The following is an 18,555-nucleotide window of genomic DNA, read 5'->3' on the forward strand; positions in this document are numbered from 1 at the left end:
AAATAACTTTCAAGCATAACTCCGCAACTGTAAAATTTAGTGGTTAATATTTTGTTTTACTAAATTAAATTATTCGTACAGCTGTAGTTAGCGCAAAATTAATTTCATAATAGCGAAACCATATGCCTAATATATTTTGTATAAAATAATAAAGGATCGCGTCTTAGCCGTCTGGCGAAAATGAATTTGTCAACAACAAACAGTAAGTAAATTAGTTGTAGTACATAAGCAAATTTCATTAAAGATGTGATAGGTGTTGTGGAGGTTTCAGAAGTTTATTTCAAACTTCGTGTTCGCTTCCTCTATTTATACTGTTATTTAGATAGAACAACAACAATATTTTCTTTGTGGCGTCAAATTATATAAATATAGCAATAACCAATAACTATTTATGCAATAAAATAAGTTATTAATAACAGACCAGCATCTTGCCATTATAATTCTCAACGGTATCCGGTTTGAAGAAGGACAACAATAATTACTTCTAACAATCAATACATGAGAAAATATTGATATCGATGGTTGAAATAATTAGTTCATTTAGACAAATTGCAAAATTTGGATTATGTAAGATGTTAAATGGGAAGATTAAAATAATGAATGATGAATGTTAAAAACAGAACATATATTCTAATATGTATTAATATACTATTACCAATCCTTGCCGTACTTACACTTTGTTATTATAGTGACTCCAAATTAGTTGGTTATCTAGGAAGATACCTGGTCCTTATTTAGTCTCTAATGAAAACAATTATATTAAAAATCAGTATTAGTGTTAAGTAGTATTAACATTTAGTTTATTTATTTACAAAACTCTACAAGGTAACAAGTCGTGGTTCTGTTGAGTCCTAGTTTGGTGGTATTCGAGAGTTTTGCGGTGTCTCCATGGGAGTGGAGTCTTTCCAGATGTACTGTTATGAATCTCTTAATTTTCTTTATGATGGTTGGAATTCGAAAGATTTGCTTTATATGTATTATGTGGGTGCATCTACATTATTCCTAAGGTCTTCATTCTTCTAATTAGTTTTGTCATGACGATATAGTTCGCGCATCATTGAATTCATATGGTCCATAGAGGTTTCAGTATTTGTTTGAACCGCAAAACTTATTATTAGCAAAAGCATATTCCTAATATTATTTTGTATAAAATAATAAAAGATCGCTTCTTAGCCGTTCGGTGAAAATGAATTTGTCAACAACAAACAGTAAGTAAATTAGATGTAATATAAGAGCAAATTTCATTAAAGATGTGATAGGTATTGTCGAGGTTTCAGAAGTTTATTTCAAACTTCGTGCTCACCTCTTCTATTAATACTGTTATTTAGATATAACAACTACAATATTTTCTTTGTGACGTCAAATTATATAAATATAACAATAAGCAATAACTATTAGTGTGAAAAAATAACTTACAGACCAGCACCCTGCGATTATAAATCTCAACGGTATCCAGTTTGAACAAGGACAAAAACTTCTAACAATCAATACATGAGAAAATATTGATATCCATGGTTGAAATAATTAGTTCATTTAGACAAATTGCAAAATTTGGATTATCCAAGATGCTAAATGTGAATATTAGAAGAATGAGTGATGAATGTTAAGAAGAGGATATATTTTCTAAAATGTATTAATATACTATTTGTCATTACTGATCCAGGAAGATGCATGGTCCTTATTTTATTATCCTTATTTAGTCTCTAATAAAAACAATTATATTAAAAATCAGTATTAGTTTTTAATAGTTCTAATATTTAGCTTTTTTATTTGCAAGACTATACAAGGTAACACATTGTGGTTCTGTAGAGTCCTAGTTCGGTGTTATTCGACAGTTTTGCCGTGTTTCCACGGGAGTGAAGTCCCCATATCCTGTTCCGGTTCTCTTGGGATCCAAAAGTTTTAGTTTATGTGTTATCTGGGTGCATCTATATTACTTCTCAAGGTCTTCATTATTCTAAATACTTTTGTATTGGTATTTATCTAATAATAATTTTTATTAAGTTTCAATAATCAACAAATTATTTATAACTTTAAATTAGCACACTACTGAACATTAAAATAAGTATCATAAGTAATTTTATTTTCAGAACTGTAACAACTTCAGGGTATTAAATAAAATTGTACATGATCTCTCTTTATTTTTTGTTTGTATATTAAAAAAGAGAACATATGAATAAATCAATTTTGAAATTGATGTTTCTCTTTAGAAAAGGCATACAGGCTTTATATTTTATCCATATTTCTCGCCTAAAATATAATTTCACAAACAGTAAATTTTTACATATTTTTTTAAATACAGTTGCATCATCCTTTGCTTGTTTATTCCCCTTTCAATATCACCACTGTATATAGTTAATGTTTGTCTTATATTTTAGGCGGAAACTAAATACACACCAAAAAATGCACCTAAAATTATATGAAGCTATTTTCTAATTATTAATATATTTTAGAATAATCATTTCAACTTTTGATGCACAAAATAATGTATTTATTATTTATAATATTCGGTTAGTGCTATGTTTAGAAATGCATTTTTAGCTCTGATGGTAATATCCTGATCAGTAGAATGAAAACTACTGGCCATAATGCCGCATCATTAACAAAGGTGGTAACTATGCTATGTAATGTTGTGGGTAGAAGATGGAAGAATGCACACAACACGCTTCTCTGTCCTTATCTATTTTATATCAGAGCTTCAGGGCTCCCTTCATTTTTAATAAGTATCAGTTAATCCAATAAGATTTTAAGGAGGTTGATCGAACCGGGCTTGTGGATATGTGCCTTAATTTTATATAGTAGGAATTTATGTTTATACTGCCAAAAGCATCTAGAGCATAGTGAATGACAGCGGATCAAACCCATTTATTTTCTAGAGGAATGCTAGGAGAATTAAAAATATATATAAATAAGTGATTTTATAGCCAATTATTGCTAAAATATTAAATTTATTGTTTATTAAAATTTCATTCACTTTTGAGCGGACTTTATATTTCGAGCTAACCTAAACCAGAAGGATATCTAAGCTTAATGCTATATTCTGTCAAAAGTATGTACAACATTGAGAAAGGCATCAGAGCATACACTTTTATAGAGGAACGCTAGGAGTACTAAAAAATTTACTACAGTTATGTGATTGTACAGCCAATTATTGGAAAAACTGATATCTGTTCTGCTACAGGTTTATATTTAAATCAAATTTATTAAAAAAATTATTAATTTTCGGAGGGCTTTAGCAAATATTTCGAGGTAACCTAAACCCGAAGGATATCTAAGTTTCATGCTGTATTCTTTCAAAAGCATGTACAACATTGAGAAAGACAGCAGAGCATACACTTTTATAGAAGAACGCTAGGAGTATTAAAAAATTACTATAAATATGTGATTTTACAGCCAATTATTGGGGAAATTGATATCTGTTTTGCTACAGCTTTATATTTAAATCAAATTTATTAAAAAAATTATTCAATTTTCAGCGGGCTTTAGCAAATATTTCGAGGTAACCTAAACTCGAAGGATATCTAAGTTTCATGCTATATTCTTTCAAAAGCATGTACAACATTGAGAAAGACAGCAGTGCTTGCCCTGTTATTTTAGAAAAGAACACTAGGGGAACTAAAAAAGATATTTTTATAGTATAGTATTAGTTATATGTGATTTTACAACCATTTAAATTACTTAAAACAAAAGTTAAGGTATAACCAAAAAAGATTTAAGTATACGCGATATTATTTTGTAATAGGTCTTTATATCACACTCTGTCAAAATCATGTAAAACATTGAAGAGGATAGTAAAATAATAGTAAAATAAATAAAGCACACATAGTCTCTTCAAAGTTATTTTAGTAATGCGTCGTGGATATTTCTGACGTCGAAACATTACAATGTTGCCGCATCCACTCTGAGTTTTAAATCAGTTTGGCTTTGACATACAATGAAATCTAATCTAAATAAATGTTAGAAAATATAATTTATTTTAATATTATAATATATCTAAAAACTACAATTAATTATACAGTCACAATAATTTATAGGTAAGAGTTGAAACCTCTTATCACTAATGCTTTCAAGAATATTGCGTACGTCTGTCAGCTGGTCGCCATCCTGTTCTCAGGTGTACGCTAAATTATTCAAAATATTATAATTATTATAGGTAATATACCGACAAACATAAATATAAATTTTAAGTAGCTCCGTAATATATCATATAAGTTTGTTTGAAAATGCCGAAAACAATAGATATTCAGAGTCACAAATTGATTGCGGCTTTAACAGGTTATTTCGAAAAGGAACGAGATAACGGAAGCCCCCTTTTGCCGGTAAATTCCGTTAGAGAGGTAATTATTGATAATATTAAATAATATAAGTCCCTACAATTTTGTTGAAAAGGTTTTTTAGCGGGTTGCTTAAGTGCTAAATAATACTGTGGGTAGTGTGAATAACATCGCTTACAAAATGAAGAATAATGCGTTAAAATCACCCAAGAAAACCCTTCTACATACAAAGTAGTTAAAGAATCTTGACCATCTTGATATTGGCTCTATTCGAGACCAAATATACGAAATATATAATAACGGTAAGTACACAAACTATGTTATATATAAACATAATTTAACAAAATTATTTTAGAGAAAATTGTCTCTTGAAAATGTACATAAAATAATTAGGGACATGCAGTGTTTTGAGGGATCCAAGACATACTTTCATACACTCTTACTGGTCGTAAGGTTTAAATGATGTAAAGATAACTCTCGGAGAGGTTTAATGAAACTTCCAGACATTCCCTTAAAAAGAATTCAATTAAAGACTTAAAATAATATAAGAAACTTGAATATTTCAAAATGGTTTATTGTGACACTCTTGGCAAGACAGTAACAAAAAAGTGTAAAGAAAATACTTGATGGAAAAGGGTAAAAGTTACAGTAGCTCTCAATTGGTTTTTGTTGGTCATTATATTTATTAATAGTTAATTGCAGATGTACTACTGGTTGAGAAGGACATTCCATCAAAAACTGTTTGGATATGTCGAAGTCAACCATAACACCTTCGGTTTGGACGAACTCAAGAAGTAATTGATAAATGGTGGAATCGTGAACATGTTTTAGACAGATTAGAAATTAACAGTTTAGTGATTGAATTGGACAATGAGTCGTAAAGTGAAAGTGGCTGAAGGAAACTTTTAGGACACGTGATAATGCTGTCCAATGCTGGAAATTCCTGAGACAGAGTGATGGAAGTGGAAACAACTAAAGTATGCACATAATTAAATTGAATATAAGTATAGAAAATGGTATTGTAGGGCGTGAAAGATTTGTGTGCACAGATATGATTGTAATTATTCAAAATTAAACATAAGCATTAGGTTAGAACGTTTGAGGAGAGAATGAATACTAACTATTTTGCAGATATGATAAAAGCATTAGATAGAATTCAGTGATTAATTTTATCAAGGATGGTGTACACAGGTAGTAGCAGAAGAAATAAAAATACAGTGATACCAAGATAACTTCCCAAGTAAACACATCATCGAAGGAACAAGAACTAAACGTAAAAAGTAAATATGCTCTTGAATGAAAGTAAAATACGTTTCGCAGATATACAATTGTTAATTAGATGGGTTAGGCCTCCAGGGGGATAACACTACAAAAAAAAATGCGCCTACAAGCTCTACCTCATGTATGGTGTGGAAAAGAGTTCAATGTAAACAAACAAATCTAACCTACAAACTATTAAACCTCTGTTCTTAATTGTAGTTTCCTTCATCGTCCTTCGATAATATTTGTATTAGATGTACTATAATGTTAAAATAAATTATATTTGCTAAAATTTTTGTTCAATTATTTTACTTATATTAAAATTTTCTTGAATATCAAAGCCAAACTGAATTAAAACTCAGAGTGGATGTGGCAACATTGTAATGTTTCGACGTCACAAATATCCACGACGCATTACTAAATAAACTTTGAATAGACTATACCTTTACTTTATAGAAAACTGGTAAGAGGATAAAACATATATTGCTATAAATAGGCGATTTTATATCCATCTATTGGTTACCAATATATTCTCTTCTATAACTCTCTATTTGAAACAAATGTTAGCGAAAAAATGTATAAGATATAAAGTGATTTTCAGTAAAGTTTCCAAATCGACCTAATCTCGCAAGATATCCAAGATTTCAATAAAACCATAATGGAAACATAATGTCAAATTTGCAGAAGTAATTAAATGGAAACAATTCCTACCAACCCGATCTATTATTTTAATGAAATAGTTTGCTGAAATATTAAAGGGGTAGTATAACCGCTAAAGATTGGTATTAAAAGCCGATCCGCTATCTCCGTCCTCCTCTTTCCGAATCCAACGGCCAACCGGGCCAAATATTGTCACGTGCCGCCAGAAAACAGACCAAATTACTAGGTGTAAAGTTTCTGTGTCGGAATTCGGCGAAAATGTCGCCATTAAATCTTTGTTTGGGTCAACTTCAAATTACCGACGAACTATCGCTACGGGACTATTGTTTTTAACTGATTATTATTAAGGGAAACCTTTTTCGAAACGCGGCGTACCGAAGCTGCCGTCGCTCCCGTCCCCGGTACGAATTCCAGTTTCGGTTATTTATTGTTAAATTTTACGATTTCCCTCGAGCGTAATTTCATTAACAATACAATAAAAGGGTCGTATTTATTGTTGGCGCAGGTAGTCGAAGATAACGTGTTATATTATAATGTTTGTTGGTATATTAGTTCGGTTTAAGTAACATATTTATACGCTTAAACCCAACGGTTTCCGAAATTAATTCGAAACTATTTTAGGTAAATGAGTAATAGGTTCTCTGACTGTTATTCATTCATAATAAACAATATAAATAACTAACTGTTTATATTTAAATGATTTGTGAAGTTGTTGAAATAATTTGAGCTAATATATAGTTAGGGAGATATATATTCCGCTTATCTTAATACAATCCCATAAAAAAAAATTTAAAATAGACAATAGAAAATAGCAAGATGTTTCAGAATTCATTAAGGGTTCTTAACAAATGCTTTCCATATTAATCTTACTAACTAATGCAATATCTTACATAATCTAAATGTAACAGGTCAGTTGAAAAGTCTCTGGCCTACCATAGAAAACACATTTTTTTGGCAATTTTTTGATTATAGTGACCCTCGAACTTTTTGATACAATTCTTGTAGTACGATTGGTCCTTTGCTTCAAAATATGCCTTAGTTTCGGCGATCACTTTTTCATTCGACGAACATTTTTTTCCAATGAGCATTCTTTTGATATCTGAGAGCAGGAAATAGTCGCTGGTGGGCAGATCTGGACAATACTGTGGAAGAGGAAGCAATTCGAAGCCCAATTTATGGATTTTTGCCATCGTTTTCACTGACTTGTGCCACGGTGCTTTCTTTTTCTTCAAATGCGGCCGTTATTCGGCGATTTTGTTCTTCAAACGGTCCAATAACGCTATGTAGTAGTCGCTGTTAATGGTCCTTCCTTTTTCAAGGTAGTCAATGAAAATTATTCCATGCGCATGCCAAAATACAGACCCGATAACCTTGCCTCCGACTGCCGCGTTTTCCCACGCTTTGGAGCGGGTTCATCGTGTGCAGTCCATGTTTCATCCATTGTCACATATCGACGCAAAAACTTGGGTAAATTACGCTTGATCATCTTCAATACGGCTCTGAATCATCAACTCGTCGTGGTTTTTGGTCAAAAGAGAGCTCGCGCGGCAATCACTTTGCACAGAGCTTCCGTCTTGTCGTGAATGATATGATGTACATGTTCAGTTGATATCTGTAGAGTCTCTGCTAAATAGCAGGTCATTCAATTATATTCAACTAAATAGCAATTTAAGGCCATTCGAATTATTTTGTGAATTTTTAAATGTTTTCGTCGATAACAACCTCTTTTGGGCGTCCACTGCGTTCACCGTCTTCGGTGCTCATTTCACCACGTCTAAACTTAGCATACCAAACCTTGATGGTTGATTTTTCTGTGGCAATTCCCGGAAACTCGGAATCAAGCTAAATTTTTACTTCAACTGTATTTCTTCACTTCAAAAAGCAATATTTTATTAACACGCGAAATTCGAAATACATTTTTTTCACAATAACAAAAGTTGCTTCACTCAAAATGTTTTAATTCACAAACTAATGATCCGACAGCTGTCAAATTTATACACGCATCTTCTGAGGATCAGGGCTAAGTAAAAAGCATATGAATTTAATTCTAGTAGCGGCATTTATGTGTCAGGCCAGGGGAGTTTGTATATGTTCCAAGACATGATTTAATAAATAGTCAAAATCTCTTGCAAAAGGGTCGTCTGATTTTTAGAGTTAACTTGTTAAGATTGCAAAATTTAAGCAAACAGTGTTTCTGCAGCTCCTGATATAGCCAAAATATGTAATTATTTACAAGTTCTTAGCAAATATCTTCCTCTAAAAATCGTCACTATCAAAAATGTTTCAATATAGAAAATGTTTAATGAGTGGTCTAAAACTTGAACATCTGGCAAAAACGGTCATCTGACTTGTAAAGTTAAGATTGCGGAAATTAATATGATCTCTAAATCAGATAAATCGCATAACGATAAATCAAAATCTATAAACCAATATAGCTAATATTTCCAAATTGTTCCAGATGTTGTTTTAAACATCCCTTTTTAACTGCTCATCCTATCCCACCACTTTATATTTAGAAATAAATATAAAATGCAAAATGAGTATATCCTGAGCATATTACTGTAAAGTGTTTTTATCAATATCAACTAATGCCTATATAGTTGTAATGACTCATTATTGATAAATCACCAGAAAATTTAAATAGGCTTATTGAAAATGATGGAACATTTTATTTTTAGGACATCCTAGATAGTTATATCTATCTAGTGACTTAAATATCTTCACCGACCTACCTATACCGTCACCCAGGACTCAGAATTACGCAAATAAACAACTTATAAACACTTCGAGTTTTTCTTCTATTTTCCAACAACTTCTGTGTACTCTTTCTCAGACAATGTCAATCTATTTGGTCTTAATTACATCTAACTTTAGTTTGACAAACTGTAGAAAAGCCCTCACTGGGAAGAATATGACTGACAGACGCCTAGATTTCCTTAAGGAACTACTGTGCGTAGCACCAATTTTAAGTTGGTGTTGGTTGTGTGCTGCAGATATCAATAGAACGAGTTTTATATGCTTTGCTCTGATAACTAGTATTATTCCTACCTGTACAAGAAGGATGAGGACTTCAGGAGTTCTAACTTAAATCGGTTATAGAATATATGATGTGAAAGAATATATGATAGAATATATGATGTGTATTTAATTGTTTTATATTTTGAAATCTAGTGATATATTTTACATGGGCTATTAAATTAATTTTAAAGTATCTACACAGATGTTGTTGCTGTTTTAAATCGCAATCGCTGTATGCTGTATTTAATTTCAATATGCGAATGTTGGTTTTGACGTTTTAAAAGTGGTGATATCGACACTGAAGACAATGAACATTCTAGACAGACAAAATATTTAAAAACGAGGATTTGGAGGCATTACTCGATGATATCATCTATAAGGATTTACAATTTATATGTTTGATCCAAGTACTTTGCGAAAAATTTTATTTTTGAGCACGACAACTCTCGACTACATATTGTAAAACCGGTGAAAACATACTCAGAGTTGGAAAGTACAGATATTCCTATTTCTGTTTTGACTGTACTTGTTTCCACATATGAGTCGAGACTTAAGAATATATCGATTCGTGGATAGCCTAAAAAGATACACCGTTTGTTCGATATGGAATCCGTAAATTGTCTGAAAGATGGCAAGAATTAGCGGCCATTGAATGGACAATACATTTTAAATATAATACATTGTACCGATTTTTCACAATGAAGCTTAAAACTCATTTACAGATCTAATTATGAATAAATTCGCTTTGAGAAACATGGAAGAATCTAAATTACTTTCGCATCAGTCCATTGTGATGATGAAATGTTATTACTTTTGGAATGCTTGTTGAATGAAGAAATTTATAAATTTTTATTAGATATTTAAACACGGAGTACTTTCCCAAGCTACCGGTATATTACGGAATTACTGAAACGTAACTAGAGCAGCCCTTATTTGTCATGAAGTTACCAAAAATATGAGTCGACTCAGGTATAGCCTCAAAAGATACATTGTTCTTTCGAGATGAAGTCCGTAAATTGCTTGAGAGACGGGCAATAGTAATGGCTATCGATGGACAATACTTTGAAGAATATACATTGTACCGATTTTTCACAATATTGCTTGAAATTTGAAAATAATCATTATAGCTAATTTATAGAGTACAAAAATGTGTACCTGTATTTTTGTAGACTTTATATTTATTCATGTTCTTCAAATTTGGGGTCCTACATAACTATTTGTTTCGCTTTTACATTTTAATTGAGTTTATGTAGCCTATTCAAAATAACAATGAACTTACGTCATCAAGATGTTTAAAATATTGCTTGCCGTACATTGTAAATTCGTTTTATGTAGATGTAGTATATCACATGGATATTTGTATTCACATATATTCACATGGATATTAGTATTCGCATATATTCACGTCTATATCAAATAAATATTTCAGATTGGGACCGATACACCCAAAGGTCACTCATGGCAAGATGATAATAAAAATAGTGTTAAGATAACAAAAGTTGATGAAAAAAGTTAAGCGTTGGACTAATAATTGAATAGGTTTTATTAGTCATAACATTCATTAATAATTCATTGCATATATATTGTCTTTCGTGTTGTAAAGAAAAATTATAAACACCTTCGGCTTGGATGAAGTAATCTACTTTTAGACACATTTAAGAAAAAATTAACAAATGATGGAATCGTGGACAAATATTAGGTGGTGTGGAAATTAAAAGCCTAGTTATTCAGTAGAATGAATATTTCTGAATATGGATTTATGATTCAATGGTGACAATTTCCAAGACAGGGTAATGAGAGTCAAAACACCTAAAGGTAAGTATATATTTAATATACGATAACTGTAGGAAATCTTATGAGTGTGAAAGATTTATGTGCACAGATAATTGTTCAGAATATACATGAGTATTTTGTTAAAATGTGTGAGCAGAGAAAGAATACTAACTGTTTTACAGATATGGCTAAAGCGTTAAAGATAATCCCGTCAGTTTTTTCACGATATATATATAGGGGTAGTAAAAGAATAAACTAAGGATCTATACTGTGATATCAAAATGAATTTACATGAAAGCACTGTACCCAATGTATCAGGTACCAAGCTTAAAATGTATATATGCTCTCTAATGAAAGTAAAATACCTTACTTGGATATAGAGTTGTTAATTAGGTGGATTATAAATCCACTACTATATAAAAATAATTCCTTCAGTAATATATTCATTGGATGTACTATAATGATACAATGAATTATATTTGATGACAGTATTTTTAATTAGTTATTTTATTTAGATTAAAATTTTGTTGTATGGCAAAGGCAAAATGAACTAAAACTCAGAGTTAACGCTGCAACACTGCGACGTTCTGACGTCATCAATACAGATGACGCGATTTCACTGAATTATTTCACGGACTATATAATCAGTTAAGCTATACTTTCTATTTTTAAAACAAAAATGCATTATTGATTGAATAAAACCCAGTAATTTTAAAGTTTGTGTCTATCAACTTCCAGACCAAAATGCAACAATAATAGAATTAGTAACGCAATAAACAGTTTAAATATTACACAATCTTCATAGGAGTTTTATCTTGGTAGAAAGTATGCTACAAATGGAAGCGTGTTCCGTCAAGGGGTAATAAAAATTACAACAAATTGCCGAAAATTACGCTCGATGTAATGAAACAGCCTTTCGCCACCCTTACCGCCACCCGGTGTCGTCTAAGCATCGTCATTAATCCAGATAAAATACTTAAGCACCTCCATTATTGCTCTTATGACTGCGTGGCTGTTCTAATGTGTAAACATCGCATAGTTGCGTGGAGATAATTTTCCTCATTTCCATTTAGGATGGCGTGTTTCTAGCACATTTTTAAATTGCACACCCTCCTGCGGATATAAATTAGAATCATGCCCTTTGACACGGTCTTAGGACGAATGTTTTAAACTGTAAAACATTAGAATTATATAATATTGTATTACTATTAACTATTATGTAGTATAATTTTTATTCATTGTGTAACTAGATAAAAGAGAACTATTTTGTTCTTATTTAAAGTAATTCGCTCAAGCTATGATGTATTTAGGTCAATATTTATCCCATTCTATCAATATCAAATAGTTGCGGAGTGTTAGATAAATATAAAGAAGGAATGTTCGATGTAGTTAAATTATCTTAATCAAAGGACTCAAAACAATGTTTTCGCAAATGATCTCTTCAGTTTGGAGAATTTAGAAAAGTCCGATGATACTAAATCAGACAACAATAGGTAGCAAAATTATATGTTTTGTTTTCTTTTGATGAAAAATTCGCGGAGATTCAACCACACAATTCCCGACCGCTGGTATACTCATACATTTTTTTCCTTGGAAGAATACTCCACTGTTTTTCCATGACAGTTTCGCGGGGAGAATATATTTTATAATGATAATAAACAAATATAAGGGTAATTACAAATAAATTTCAAAGATTAAAGGTGGTGAACGAAACTGATATATATTTGGTGACACATTTTCTTACTCCATTATTCGAGATAAGGATTTCTTCAAATATTCCCAACTGCAAACACGTAAAAGATGATCTAATATCATTTGCAAACTGGGTCGATATTCCTTGTATTTTTTAGCAGTTGATGTAATTATTCAAAAAGTCTTAAGAACAAATAGGTGTCCAATAAGTTGAAGAATTTCTCCAGTATATTAGTTAAACTAGTATTATATGATTATAAACTATTATTTTCTTTAGCATATTTTGCAATAATGTAATAGAGTCAAAAATCTTAGCCAGTGTTCATATAAATTTAATTTTAATAGTTTCATTTGTAAAATTATTAATTTTATTGTAAATTATCTCTCTCAGTCATACAATATTAGCTTTGAATGCAGAGCTTGTTAGCTTCGAATGTTAGTTTTTATTATTTTGTTTTAAAAATTTTTATAATCTGCGTCTTTAGAAAATAAACAATTTCAAACTAAATAATTTAGACGTTATCAAATGAACTAAGCTGACAAGAAATATCTACTTACATGTTGAGGGGGTAACAAAGTGACGTATTACAAGAACTGAAGATATTATTCTGCAGATGCTTCCCCTTCTTACTGTCATTTTCATCGGAATGAAATTAAGAGACTGAAAGTGTCAATGCAAAAACAGTTGATGGATACCTACAAAACTTGCAAGTCTCCTTGTTATATCATCGATAATTCACCACTGCAATAAAAGTTTCCGAATTTTATCTGCCTGAGAAAAATCCTTCGTTAAGAAATTGTAATATCTTAGAAAGGAATGAAAAATTGACAAAATTGCAAAACGCCATGATGCTTTGATACGCTGCAAAATGTCCTGCTGCACTAGTCAGTATAAATCTAGTAATGATGTAAATTATCTGGTCCATATAATGGTAAAATATTTGTACGAATTAAAATAAAAAAGTTTACGTAATTTTTTTTTATATTTAAATCTCATTTTAATTCTCATTTCGAATAGAAGAATAATGCGTGAAAAAGTAGGAGTTTTACAAGCGCTTGTATTATAAGTACACTATTAAAACCAGCTGATTCAAAATGTTATCAAAGTCTCACGCGCCTAGACAAGCTGCTAGAAATTACACATTATATAATCATAGTGAATTACCTAGAGTAGCTCTTAGAAAATATAGTAAATGTCATCCTGAACTCCATTGAAACGCTACTGACTATTCAGACGATAAAATTGTAAGTAAGGGAAATCTATTGCATTGTATTTGATGAATTGCATTATGTCATGATGTAAAATGGAAAGACGAATATGTAGACATCTGCAATGGTGACGGTCAAGCTCTTATTACTGAGTCGTACCCTGAACATTTGAACTGCCTTCATATACTTGCTTTCAAATGAAATCTCTGGGAAGAAAAGAAGTGATACGTTAAATTCCATGTTTGGCATCCAGGGGTAATATTTTATTTATGTGACCGGTCAAACAGGCAACAAATTTTTAATGTATCTTTATTATAGTTTTGAAATTAGGGACAAAGCTGTAGAATATATTTATAAATAGGGATATTTGTGATTATCTATAAAAAAGACTGAAATATGTGATCTGAAAATGATCCCTATCACGCCAGTAGCCAGGCTGGGTAAGGTTGGATATCTTCTGGCATAGTCTTTAAAAATTGTTGGTAGGCTTTATGTAGAGAACTATCCAGGCAAGCTCTAATTAGTCAGAATATTTTTAATTAACAACAATTTAGTCTCCAAATAGCGTTATATTATATCAAGAGTAAAATCGTATTAAAATAACATTTTTATCTTTCCCCACAGAGCAATATTATATAATAGAACCGTGATATTTTTATTCGGAGTTAAGACTTCTAACGACCCTAATTTACATAAGTTATATAGAATATTACAGCCAAAATCTTAACAATGGCTCATTTTACCAAATTGCTTTTTTGCTTAGAACTATTTGCATTTCCCCCCCGACCATAATAGAATACAAAAAAAAACATCAGAACTTTCCGGAATTAGTCACGTGTATAGTTGTGTAGTTTGGCAGACTGATCAATCATTATTCAACAAATTTTCTTTTACTTTTACATTAGGCATGCCAACTCACGCAAAATTGTATTTTAACCAAATTAATAGTGAGGTCAGGTCAAAACAGTAATTTACGTAATATATTTATAAAAATGACCTAAATATGGGATAAATTCTAATGTGACACTGCTTGGTTACAGGTGACGCAATGGACCAGGAAGATTCAGCTGGATAAATAACAATAACTGGTAAGCAACACTGGAGGTTTTATAACTGTTTTATTTACTTGTTCTTAAATACGAACTGTCAATGGTAAGTGTTAAATTCCATGTTTTTATATTTATGCACATAAAATGACAGTTTTCTATTTAGTATTATTGTGTTTAGAATTATTCAATGTACTCATCATGGCTTGACATTCATTACTTTTATGATGATCATCAGATTCGAGTTGACGGTTTTGGTTTGGTTTGGTTCAACAATTCAGAAGCGGTGATGTAAAAAGTGCGTTAAATAACGTCTATGACAATGAATTGCAAAACTTATACACATCAAACTCTCAAAGAACTTTCAGACAGGCTCAACTCTTATTAGGGGTTTACATTTTCACGTGCACTGCAGTAATAGTTCTTATGTATTAATTATCATTTCTGCTTTTTCTGATAATTACACTTAATCAACAGAAAATCAAACGGTACTTGATTATTTGGAATCTATGCCCTGCTCGAAAGTTATACACGAGTTATACCTCGGCTTTAACTTGAGAGTGATACCTTCTTCAGAGCCCATTGTGATTCTTTTGATATCTTGAGTACCAAACGGCATCTGAAACTCTCGCTCGAAGTAATAATTTGTAGAGTCTAGATTAACCTAATATCTCCGATATCTAAAGAAATTTTATTTTCTTTATGCTTCATTTCTATAACTCGGTTTCACATTCCATGTATCAGTTTTAGAATTTGCTTATACTTTACTTTTTAGATTGCTCTCAAGATACTTATCGCTGTTGCTATGTGGCACGATGCCATTATGTACAATTTGATTTTATGTAATTTTATTATGCACCTATCTCCAAATCATCAGGAATTTTAGCTATTGCAATATTTTCCATTTGTGGTATATTGCACGTGTAATGTATCTAAAGAATTAGATCCTCTACTTCCTAGAAATCAAAATACACACATCTAGTTTGTTTTCTTTTATTAAAGAATAACTTTTCTCTTGTTTGATTCTAAATATTTTAACTGAGATGTAAGAGTTTACAAGATCAGTCACCTTGGTAACATCTTCTGATGCTTGCGAATGCAGGCTAAACCTTATCCAAGGCTACATCAAAGAATATAGCTAAGCAAATGGACTATACCTGTTTTCATCTTCCTTGGTCTTTCTATCCTTGGTCCATGAATTGTGCACTTTACTAGTTGTTGTATGATGGTTCCTAACTTCGTAGAGAATGTAGAGTTGTTGGGGAAAAATCAATGCTCTAAATGAAATTGTTGTCGGTGATGAAAGAGTTGTTTATTGAAATAAAAAATATAAAATATATACATTTAAAAAGGTTAAATCGGTACGTTATGGTGAAAATAATTATGAATTAGATAGAAATGACTCATTAGATCGTGTGCCAGGTTTTGTAGAATACCGAATCATCGGGCCCAACTGATTATTATAAAGGCGATACGATTTCACTGTTGTTGCTTCATTCTGATTGTGACGATACTTTTGTCTCTTGATATTTTACTGCTGTTCATCCTGGTTCTATTCTTGTTAGTTCTTCTACCAATTCTTTCTAGTCAACTCTTTTTTGTACCCAATAAATTTTCTTGAAAATTATTTTATAAATTCTAATTCTCATGGCCGATGCACTATGTTTTATTGTCAAAACTCCTGCCTCGGTTTGTTGGTTGTGCTGGACAAAGCTGGCCCAAGTCCCCAACCCTTTCCTGTACCCCTATTCGTTAAGAATGTCGGAGCGGGAGAGCGTTTTCCAGCTAGGAACTAGGGAAAAGGGGCGTTTCATGCTCTTAAGGTATTCTCTAAAATTCTACGATCTCGTGCCTTCTTGACGCTTGTGGTCATGGGCACCAAGTCTAGCGTTTGATATGCTTCCTCTAGCCTTGGTAGTTGAACCACCATTATCCAAAATACTGAACAACGAGCCGATAAGATATCCTTTCTTGGTTGGCTTAGTTTAACCAGACATTCGATATAATGTATTATTTCTGTTCTTTCAAGTTATCATTCTTTTCTCATGTCACAAATACTACCAGAAATATTTAAATAATCTAATAAATTAGACAACTAAGCTATACAAAAGAAAAAATATTACAATGTTGGTAAACTTATGATTTTCTTAAATATAAATAACTATGCGTCGCAACAAAGACTATGTCTCGGGCAGATATTAGATTTTCTTTTGGTAGCTAGCTTTAATCGTTCCAAATAAAGTTTTAGAAAAAGGGCCATAACACAAAAAGCTGGCGATTTTGAGAACCTTACTTAAATATGATTGAATGTTTATAAAAGAATTCGATTAGTATTTTTAATATGTAGACTCTAATAATAATGTGTATATTACAGTAACTTCTCGATAAATAAAATTAATTGATGTTGTATTATATATTAGATTCAAAAGGTTATTAAAATATTTTATGAATAACAAATTTCGAACAAGAAAATCCATACTAATATTAGCCTCACAATAAAACAACAGAGAATAGAAAATGTATTGAAAACAGTTTTTTTCCTACGGAAGCAGTCGATTCAATGTTTAAAATCTTGTATAATTGTATGAATAAAAAATGACGACTACAGAAGATAAAGGAAAAAAGCCAACAAGAATAATGAATAATAAACTGATTGCTAGAGTAGAGTTCTTTTCGGAACGGTTACTCCTCGTTCGAATGTCATGGGGGCGCGGTAATAATGAAGAAAAGAGAAAGGTCTTCTTAATTACCGCTTTTCCTCTAAAATCAGCAAAAATTTTTCCGAAACGAAAAATATTGGTTTTTACCGCCCTTAATTAAAATTATCATTAATAAAGCGGAAAGAGTAAACAAAAAAAGTATTATCCGGATACGCATTTGAATAATTAACAAACGGCAAAAATGGAACGTTAAGTCCGCTAAAAGATACAGCTTCAGTCGCCCATATTCACGTTTGTATTAAAGCCGTTTCAGATTTCAAAACTACATTTTTTTAATTTTTTTATAACATCTTCATTAGATATGCTTACTACTATCTTAATTTAAAATTAATTTATTACTACTTTTCCTATGTACTTGGATTAATTAACAAGCAAGAAGAGTGCGAGAAAATACATCAGTATGTATTCCTCAATTATAAAATTATAATTATTTATTAATTATTAACTTATAGCTATAGTTTACACTAATAGTACACACTAAATGTTCACACAAGTTCGTATGGTTTTGTTCGTTTCAGTCTCCTGATATCCTGCGCGCTGTCCAACAGTTATTGCTTCCACGTTAGTATGATTTAGTAATCTTCTTTCGTGTTTCAAGGCGAAATCTTGAATAACTTCTCAAATCAATTTTCAGGTCATCGTGCAGTTCTTCATTAGTTACATAGCGATAGGCATTGGTAATCAATCGAAGAACCTTGTTTTGACAGCGCAGTATGACTAACTGATTTGAATTTTTAGTACAACCCCATATTTGCACCCGATAGGTCCAAATTGGCTTTATAATTGTATTATAGATCAACCTCTTTGATTTTAGATCAAGTAGAGAGTATCTTCCGACTAACCAGTATAGTTGTTTTATTTTGGTTCTAATGTGTTTTGCTTTTTGTCTAACGTGATGCTTCC

The 18,555-nt window shown here is 31.3% G+C and overlaps 1 protein-coding gene across 1 annotated transcript in view; it reads left to right on the top strand.

Annotated features, from left to right (window-relative positions):
• The window catches only part of LOC143191326 (5-hydroxytryptamine receptor), a 584,206-nt gene that overhangs the window by 180,771 nt on the left and 384,880 nt on the right, over positions 1-18,555 (top strand). The window contains exon 2 of the mRNA XM_076396264.1: positions 14,927-14,974. The gene's annotated coding sequence lies outside the window, so the exon portion shown is untranslated. The remainder of the gene's footprint in view (positions 1-14,926; positions 14,975-18,555) is intronic.

This window comes from Rhynchophorus ferrugineus, unplaced genomic scaffold (assembly GCF_030347505.1).
Source record: "Rhynchophorus ferrugineus isolate W39M unplaced genomic scaffold, kcgeb_rfMv2 rfM2, whole genome shotgun sequence".
Taxonomy (NCBI): Eukaryota; Metazoa; Arthropoda; class Insecta; order Coleoptera; family Curculionidae; genus Rhynchophorus; species Rhynchophorus ferrugineus.